The sequence below is a fragment of the Ceratotherium simum genome, chromosome 37 (genome assembly GCF_057802395.1).
Source record: "Ceratotherium simum simum isolate JZ-2026a chromosome 37, ASM5780239v1, whole genome shotgun sequence".
NCBI classification, from domain to species: Eukaryota; Metazoa; Chordata; class Mammalia; order Perissodactyla; family Rhinocerotidae; genus Ceratotherium; species Ceratotherium simum.
Window position 1 is genome coordinate 8,720,854 of NC_141936.1, and position 9,893 is coordinate 8,730,746.

Genomic DNA, 9,893 nt, shown 5'->3' on the forward strand with positions numbered 1-9,893 from the left:
ATTACTGTTAGTATCATTCTTCCCACTGCTTCTGAACAATATGTAAATATTTCTCCTTTTTCCCCTCTTTTGGTAAAAAGAGAAGAACAAAATTAGCAACCAGTGAACTATTCTAGGAAAAATTACAACGCCATAAACATTACCATGTCATTTGATAATCTCACCACAAGCCAATGCTTTCCAGAGAGGGATCCCCAGAGCCTGTGGAAGTTTTACACAGATCATGTGGAGATCTTTTTAAACCTCACAAAGCCCTGAATATGCCTTACCTCAACATCCAGATTAAAGAAAACGTACAATACGAAAAAGGACTCTTCTACCTTAAAAATGAATTCAGCTGCAAACTGCTCAAGAAACCTTGGCTGAAAAAAAAGTATCATAGGAAGTCACACCTGTGGCCTGTCATTTGCTACATCACTCTATAATAAATCACTTTTATTAGTAATCCCTAAGCCTTGCATCAAAAATGTCAATATACTAATATACTAACATAAGATGTAAGTAATAAAAAATTACTTAAGCAGTTGGATGTCACCATGTATATACAAGCTACAAACAAAAATAAATACAGTCATGCACCACATAATGATGTTTCGGTCAACAACGAACCACATACACGACTGTGGCCCCATAAGATTAGTAACATATAGCCGAGGTGTGTAGCAGGCTATACCATCTAGTTTGTACAATCTATGATGTTTGCACAATGACAAAATCGCCTAACAATACACTTCTCCAAACGTATGTATCCCTGCTGTTAAGTGACACATCACCATAAACAGGACTTTAAAATGCTCCATGATAAAAAAAAGGTTTGCTTCAGTATTACCTAATAATTCTAGAATACAAAAACATATTAATACAAAAGTTTATACCGTCTCCCTGAGCCTTTCCCAACAGTGAAAGTCCTTGCTACCACTCAAATAACGTAAGTATAGGTTCACATATCAAAGTCCCCTACTTCAAATTCTCTATGGCTTCCTAATACACAAGTGTTGCTTAAGACTGTAAAAAGTACCCAGAAATAAAAATCTATAAAAGCTATCAATGGAAAATAAGCAATCAATGAATTTTTCCACAAACTAAGCCTCTCATTTGCTTATGTTCATCTCCTAAACCTTTATCCCAGATGCTCCTCTGAACCCCCTAAATCAAGAACTTGCCCTAAAACACTGCACTAGGGAGTTCCAACAAGGATGCTTGGTGAGGCCTACTGGGCCTCATTCACCAAAAGATACGCACATATTTTAACTCTTCAGGACACACAAACTGAAACTGTCACGCTATATACACGAAATTTTTCTAGGAAAAGGAAAAACATCCAGAAGCTTCTGCAGGATTTTGCCTACAGTAGCCAACACTCTACCTGCTCTGAGACCTGCCCCCACTCTTAGGAGTGGGACCTTTCAACTATGTTTGTACTTCTAGACCCCAACCCCATGGCCATATTAGTTGGACCAATGATGGAGAATTGGATCAAGTTCAACCAATCAAATTTTCCCTCCCAGGAATTTGAAATGTGGACACTGAGCTAGTAACCAATTGGCTAATAGCACTAGAGCCTGAGTTCATATGTGGCTCCAGGAATGAACTGGCAATTTTCTCCGGTGTGTTTGTCAAAGCAGAAAAAGTCAGCCTGTGGAAAGACAACTAAAGCAGGATAAAAAGAGACGAGAGGACACTAACTAGGCAGCAGGGAGAAAAGTGCATCTGGACTACCTGGGCTCCTGAATGTTTCCCAGTTTCTGATTCACATCCTTCATGAAGTCAACTTCTCTTGGGTTCTTTAAGACACCTCCTTACCTCTACCCCAAAAGCATTCCTGTTTAATGCCATCAAAAATGATTATGACAGTTTAAGACGCAAATTTACACCAGGATCGATGCAGAAAGGGTATGATTATTCTCGTGATTCATAAGGGATCTGAGTGGTATCAAAGAAGTTGTTTCTATTCACTGCCTATAACCTCAGGAGAAATAATAGGACAAAAATAACCAAAACCTTAAAAGCAAAAAATCATCTGTTTGCATAAGCCCTTAGCTTTGTGCTTCCCACTCACCTGTTCAAAAGTTCTGCTGGTTCACAGCAGGAGGTTTGAGCCGACTCTGTTCAGGTCCTTTTAACACTGTAAATGATAAAAGTATTAAAGTAAATGACCCAGCATTCTCTTAGGAAACTTTAAAAACACAATTTTTTATCATGAATATGTTATACAGGAAATGGATTCCAAATCTGGTTAAAACATTAGAATCCCCTGGTCTGCTTGTAGACTAGACGCCCCGTCCTAACATCTAGACGGTCTCTCTCAGTAGCTATGGAGTGGGACTGAAAAATATATATTTTTAACAAAAGTTCTAACTGATTCTGATGAAGCTAACAAATGAGCCCCACTATAGGGTTTCAGGAAAGTGATTATTTGGGGTTTTCACTCAAAACCACATTACAGGGATTTGGTATTAACTTTTTAAACATATCTGATAGAAAAACAACAGCTAGCAACACGGCAATACGATATGTAACCTATGCAAATAACGAGCCCCAAGCAGCAAGACCACTGCCAAAACGTCCCAGGAGCAAAGCTCCAGGTGTGCTCACAGTTGCAGAATCATGACCTTCTTTTAATGCTCTGTTGAGACAGTAGCTTAAAAATCCACAAGATGGTGATATTTCAAGGGACAAGGAGCGGACTGAACACCATAGCTTCAAGTGCTTTCTTAGCTAATATCTAATGATGCTTTGAAGGTTGCTACTTAAGAGTCAAAAAACAATTAAAAATTAAAGTTAAGGGCTGGCCCGGTGGCTCAAGCAGTTAAGTGCGCGTGCTCCGCTTCAGCGCCCCAGGGTTCACGGGTTCGGATCCCGGGTGCACACCGATGCAGCGCTTGTCACACCATGCTGTGGCAGCGTCCCATATAAAGTAGAGAAAGATGGGCACAGATGTCAGCTCAGGGCTCCTCAGCAAAAAAAGAGGAGGATCAGCATCGGATGTTAGCTCAGGGCTGATCTTCCTCACATAAAAAAAAAAAATTTCAAGTTGACAATTTTACTAACAGCAAGACAGTGACTTAAGAAAGCCACTTTCACCTTCGATTTAATTTTGCAAAAAAGTAGCCACGTTATAATGTCCAAAAGGTCATCCAACTTTACCCACTGCACTCTACTTTTCATAAGGGCAGGTAGAAAGAAAAGAGGGGAGAACTAGATAACAAACTCTTCTCTGGGCCTAACTCAAGAGAACAAGCTCTAGGGTACCTCCTGTTATAAGTATAAATTAAGTTAAAGTTCAATGAAACTCTGTAGTTAACAAGAAAATATAGAACTGTGTGCCTTACCTAACCATGTGAAGTAGGGAAGCACGTAATACTTTGAAAATATTTTTATAAAATTAATTTTGGCCAATTAAGGGATTATTCTTTTGTTTCTCAAACCTCTCCCCTCTTTTCCCTCAACCTCACACAAAATTATGGGCAATTCAACAAAGGCATCATTTTACATTCCTGTATAATTAATCTAGTATATTTCTCAGTCATCTGAGAGAATAAAAAATGAAAAAATGCTAGTATCAAGAAACATTAGGATTCTACAATAAGCAAGCTTGCCTATGGCATAAAAAATCTACTTATATTTTTAAAGATATGTAATTCTTCAGGATATTAAAAATAAATGGAAATCCTAGGACTTTATCACCATAAAATCCTAGTGGAGGACAAGGGGGAAAAAATAGCTTGTGTTCAGAATTTTACAAGGACCAACAAATAATATTAAGGCAATTCAAACTGTTGAAGGAAAATGGACATTTAACTTGCCTCTAAGATACCTGGATTAACACCAACAAAGGCTGTAGATTCAACCTAATGAGACTGGTCCCACTATAATCTATAAGAAATAGAATAAAACAGAATACTGAAAATTTAGTCCGCAAGGGCTAATGGAGAACTGCAAATGAAGTCACTCTTTGAAAATGGCACAAATCAAAGGTCCTTTAAAAAGGCAACGGTAAAAGGGACAGTAATAATCTTTTCACCCCAAAATGGTCTCCCAGATTGCAATCACTATCAATAGTGTCATCTTCCAGTGTGAAGGTCAACAAAAAGAGAATAGACATATGGAGTATTAAAATGCAGAGTCATGAGAACAAATGAGCTGATATGACATCAAAGACATTATAATTTGGAAATGTCATTTCGAAAATTCAACAAAGGAACAAGAGAGAGAAAGGCGACTGGTTAAAACGCTACCTCATCATTCTGTATCCATTTAGCCAAGGAGCTCCACTCACACCCTCAAGCTCTAATTCCTTTCTTCTCATGATCTTCAGCAGAGCCTATGACAAATTATTTTTCATATACGCAACTCACCAGCAAAACCATTTCAAAATCAAAATATTAAATTCTTCAGGTGAGGGCCGGCGCCGTGGCTTAGCGGTTAAGTGTGCGCGCTCCGCTGCTGGCGGCCCGGGTTCAGATCCTGGGTGCACACCAACGCACCGCTTCTCCGGCCATGCTGAGGCCGTGTCCCACATACAGCAACTAGAAGGATGTGCAACTGTGACATACAACTATCTACTGGGGCTTTGGGGGAAAAATAAATTAAAAAAAAAAAAAAAAAAATTCTTCAGGTGAATTAAAATGAAAGAGGACATTCATGAAAGCTCAGTGATAATATGGAAATAAGCTGGAAAGAAATCAGAAAAATTTTCTTTCCAAAGAAAAAAATCTATTAAGTATCAAATTAATCGGAAAACTAGTCTGAAAGGTGAAAGTGTAGGAATAAAAACTCAGCACAGAAAGCCCTCCTCCTCATGTAAAATGCTATAAAAGATACACAAACAAATCAGTGGCAGACTCCCTGAGCAATTTAAAACTAGGCTGGACAGCACACAAATCATTAAGAGGAATTCTTTACTAACCGCATTAAGAACAACGTGAGTTAAGACACTGATTCCACCTTTCTTCTAGGTTATATTCCTTAATGATTTGTGTCTAAACTTCAACGGAAATTCATTTCCTGACATCTTCAAATATTCTGAAGTATTCCGAAGATCCCCTCTTAGAAAGCAATTCCTTTAGAAAAATCCTTGTAGGCAGTTTATCATCAATCTCATTTAAAAACTTTTACTTTTGAGAAAGACATTTCATGACAATTTCTTGAAATGTCATATGAGCATCCTGAATTTTTCCAAATTGGGGGGGGTGTCACGTGGAGGGAAGAGGGTTGGGAATACTGGCCCAAATTTCCGGAATCTGATTTCCCTTTCTAAGAGTCATAACAGACGTGGGAAAAGATTCCAGGACACTGAATAACCCCCCTTCATCTTAGTCGCAATGAGCTGGGTACCCATTTCCTACTAGCCTCCCTCTCACTTGTGCCTCTCACACTAGGCTAGCTTCCACACTTCTCCCAGCCACACCAGATCTGCTCCCACTTCAGTTTTTGCCTCAGCATCTTTGCCCTCTCTTCCCTAGCCTGGAGCATTCCTCCTCCAAATAGCAACAGGAATAACTCTTTTACCTGTGTCAGGTCTTTCCTCAAATACTCACTTTTCCATGAGGCCTTCCCAGGGCGCTCTACCTAAAATTAACCCCTCCCCCAACTTCCTATTACCCTATTTCCCTGTCTCAATTTTTTCCAAATCACTTACCACTACACTACATATTTTACCTATATTTAAGATTTTAGTCTAGAAATGAGCTCCATGGAGACAGGAATTTTTGACCTGCTTGACTCCAAGCACCTAACAGTGTAGAAGGGTCTCAATATCTGTCAAATAAATGAATGCAGGAATGAATGAATAAATGAATGAAAGCACATGGTCCCTTCTCCCTCCTCAGGCTCAAAATTCTAAAATGCTTTGTCAAATACAGAAAAGGTGTGAAGCTCTTTCTTTTCTAGTGAATCACCACCATCACCAGTGTATTCCTTGGTGTTAAATGTCAAAGGAAGGATTGTGTGACATTTTTCCAGAAACATGCCACTTCTAAATTTTTTTTCTAGTGTCCTCTACTGATGTCAACACCTGATGTAACAAAAAGTACATACGGATTCCAGTCTGTGAAAGCTGCTACACTGACTAGTAAAACACATAAAAACAACAATGAATGAGAGAATGCATTTGCGTTCTAATCAAAATGGACAAACTCTGTAAGGCCAGAGCTGCAAATATTAGAAAGACGAAGGTGAATGTACAGAAAGGACGACAAAAACAACTTTTTTAATATAGGAAGTCATTAGATTCTAAAAGGAAAACACTACCTAAGTAAAGGATATCTTCCCTGCACCCAACGCTGGGAATCAAAACTGCCTATAACCCATGGTACAGAAGACTGGCTAAGAAGCTGCTGACAAGTTCTACCCCCTTCCCCAATTTCTTGCCAGTTAAGCTGAATATTCACCTTTCTTACAGAAAGACTAGGTGTGCTTAAGTGCTTTGACTTTTAGGGAAAGAAAGAATTTAAAAAAAAAAAAAAACGTGACAGACAAATGCAAAGCAACGTTCTTGCTTCCCAAACACAGTCAGGCAACCTGCTTCTTTCAGACCCCCTTCCCTAATCGCCTGATTTACGTTTCAGCCACAAAGCTGAAGTCTTCGGAGTGCTTCGTGGAAAAGTGCTGACACTTAAGGCCAATGCCCATTTATTTCAACCTGATGGGAACGTTCGGGTCCCAGAGCTGCCACGAGCTCTACTCTTCCCAACCTCGGTCCCAGGTTCTGATCACGGCTCCAGCTTGCCTCAGGCCTGGTCCAGACCCAGTCCTCTGGCCACGGAAGGAGTCTGCCCAGTGCAGATGCTGGGTGAGGAAGGCCAGGGCGCACCTCCCAGGGGCCAGGTGTGGGGAGGAGGGCCAGCAGGAGCAGCAGTCTGGCCGCGGCAGCTGTTCCCCCGGGCACCCCGAGGCTGGGCGAGCGGGCGGCCGGCCCCGAGGAGCAGGTAGCCGAAGGCGAGCCCTCTGGCCCTGAGCGAGCCGGCCTGACACTGCCCATCCGCCACCCTCCTCCTTCCTCGGCACCCCCGCGATACCCACGGGCCCCGAAGGAGGGGGCTCCCCGACGCTGCGGCAAAGTCGCGCCCGGGCCCGGCGTGCCCTGCGCCGGGAAGGAGGCTCCCTCCGGCCCCGCACCTGACCTGTCCCCTCGCCTGACGCCCGACCGGCTGCGGCCGCAGCCGGGGCGGCCTGTAGGTGCCCATGCGGCGGGGCCGGGGCGGGCCGGGACAGCGGGGACGCGAGCACAGGCGGCAGGCCCTGGCGGCCCGGCGGGAGCGGCGCAGTGGGGTGCGGAGCGGGGCCGGGCAGGGGAGCGAGACGGAGCTGCTGGTTACCTGCGGTCCGGGACAGGGAGTCTCTCAGAACCCAAGTCAGTCCTCAGCCTCAACAACACAAGATGGCCGACACGTCGCCACGCGCGTCACGTGACAGCGCACGCGTCCGCCACGCCCCCTGCTCCGCCCCGCCTCCCTCCCGGCTCCAGCCTCCCACGACATCCTTCCTTTCCGCTGCTCCCGCCCCTCTTCCCGGGACACGCCCCCTCCCGAGCCCCGGATGTCAGGCCGGCGGAGGTAGCGTGGCGGCAGGGCGCAGGCGCGTGCGGTTGCGGGGCTGGGGCCCCCTGCCTGCCCTTGGGTTGAGTCGAGTTTGTGTCCAGAGTTGGACTCGGGCCAGGCACCCTGTGACTCGCTGTCCTAGGGGCCCAATCCGGAGCCCATTCCCAGTTCAAAAAAACTGCATCATGTACGAACCGATTTTCCAAACTAGAACTTTTCCACAGCTTTTCATCCAGCGTTTCCTGCCTGTGTGCCATCCTAGAGAAAAGGGGGAAGCGACAGAAGCTGAAATTCGAATCAGTTTCTCTACTTGTTAACCGTTCTGGTGGAACTGGGAATTCACTCTAGAGTCTTGGAATGTGACAGCTGGGAAGGACTGTGAGCTCTGACTCCCCTCCTAGTGCATCCAGGGCTATAACCCTTTCGCCTAAAAATCTCCCATTTGGGGGTTGCCAGATAAAATACAGGACGCCTGGCCATATTGGGGACATACACTAAGAAATTATTCGTTGTTTTTCTGAAATTCTAACTTAACTGGGCGTCCTGTATTTTTATTTGCTAAGTCTGGCAACTGGACGCTTCTCAGGTCATCCCATTCCTTCCTTGTGCCTCCAGTCTCTCCCTTTTATACAGGATCCTTCCCATCAGCTTTTAAAAGTATTTAAGTGATCACATAGGGACAGAGATTGGATTGGTGGTTACCAGAGGGGAAGGGGGGAGGGAGGAGGGTGAAAGGGATAATTGGGTACATGTGTGTGGTGATGGCTTGTAATTAGTATTTTGGTGGTGAACATGATGTAATCTATGCAGAAATAGAAGTACAATGATGTACACCTGAAATTTTTACAATGTTATAAACCAATGTTACTGCAATAAACAAAAAATTTAAAAAAAAAAATATTTAAGTGTCTTCTTGGGCTGGCCCTGTGGCTTGGAGGTTGGATGCGCGCGCTCTGCTACTGGCCGCCAGGGTTCGGATCCCGGGCGTGCACCAAGGCACCGCTTCTCCGGCCAAGGCTGCGGCCGCATCCCACATACAGCAACTAGAAGGATGTGCAGCTATGACATACAACTATCTACTGGGGCTTTGGGGAAAAAAAAAAGGAGGAGGATTGGCAATGTTAGCTCAGGGCTGATCTTCCTCACACACAAAAAAATATTTGTGTCTTCCATATTAAAATTTAATTTTAAAAACTTCAATTACCCCTCCAACCAACTCCCTACCTCTCTGTTCCCTTTCAAAGCCAAACTGCACAGAAGAGCTATTTATAAACACTTTCCCAATTCCCACACCTGGGTGATCAATCATTAACTACTCCATATTGCTTACCCTAAGGACACCTCAACCTACAGGCTGATGACTAGTTTTTTCAGTCCTTATCTTGACATAGTGCTTCCCCATCTCCACTTGACCACTCCCTACTTTCTGAAATACTTTCTTTCCTTGACCTTTATGCCCTTGCTCAAAGTGTGGTCAATGGACCAGCAACATCATCATCGTTTGGAAGCTTGTTAGAAATACAGACTCTCAAATGGGCCCTTCACATTCTGCTGCACCCTAGTCCTCCCCTCATCCATGTTGTCCCCCTCCCTTTCCTCTTTCCCCTGAATTTAATGCTCCAGATATGCTGTTCTGGAGGGTCCTCAAATATGCCACTTTTTTTTTTCTTTTTGTGAGGAAGATTAGCCCTGAGCTAACATCCGATGCCAATCCTCCTCTTTTGCTGAGGAAGATTGGCCCTGGCTAACTTCCGTGCCCATCTTCCTCTACTTTATATGGGACGCCGCCACAGCGTAGCTTGACAAGTGGTACGTCAGTGCGCGCCCAGGATCTGAACCTGCAAACCCCCGGCCACCGCAGCAGAGTGTGAGTGCTTAACCGCTGCGCCACCGGGCCAGCCCCAAATATGCCGTTCTGTTTTAACCTTTGCACATGCGGTCCTGTCTTGTTACAATGCCAATCCCAACACTCACCCACTTCTCACCAACCTGCATAGTTCCTGCTCATCTTTAAAAGCCTAAATTGAACATTACTGCCTCTGTGAAGCCTACTTTAACTCCCTGCCTTAGGCCAAAGAACTTACCCCTTGAACTGTTACTTTTAAGAAAAAAGTACTACTAATACTTGTTATTGCCAACCACCTCATTAAACACTTTACTTGCCTTCTCTCTTGTGATCCTGGTGATAGTGCTAGAGAGCAGAAAGCAAGCCAGCTAGTCACCTGAGAGAAGTGCTTACTTTCTCCACATCTCAGCCAGGACTTCCTAGCCCAGGCTGACTGGTGGCGGAGCCCATGTCCCTAACCAGCTTGTCATGCCACCTCTCTGATGCTATGCCACCTGTGCCTGTAA

General features: G+C 44.2%; 1 protein-coding gene across 7 annotated transcripts in view; it reads right to left on the minus strand.

Moving 5' to 3' along the window:
* The window catches only part of GIGYF2 (GRB10 interacting GYF protein 2), a 137,074-nt gene extending 129,672 nt beyond the window's left edge, over nt 1–7,402 (minus strand). For 4 of the 7 annotated variants that reach the window (XM_087424678.1, XM_087424677.1, XM_087424673.1 and 1 more), the window contains exons 1-3: nt 7,320–7,396; nt 3,807–3,876; nt 2,060–2,125 (exon numbers count right to left, since the gene is read on the minus strand). The gene's annotated coding sequence lies outside the window, so the exon portion shown is untranslated. Of the gene's footprint in view, nt 1–2,059; nt 2,126–3,806; nt 3,877–4,238; nt 4,324–7,319 lie in introns of those variants that run through there. The other 3 variants (XM_087424675.1, XM_087424674.1, XM_087424676.1) reach the window with 3 other exon arrangements.
* Between the last annotated feature and the right edge of the window lie 2,491 nt (nt 7,403–9,893).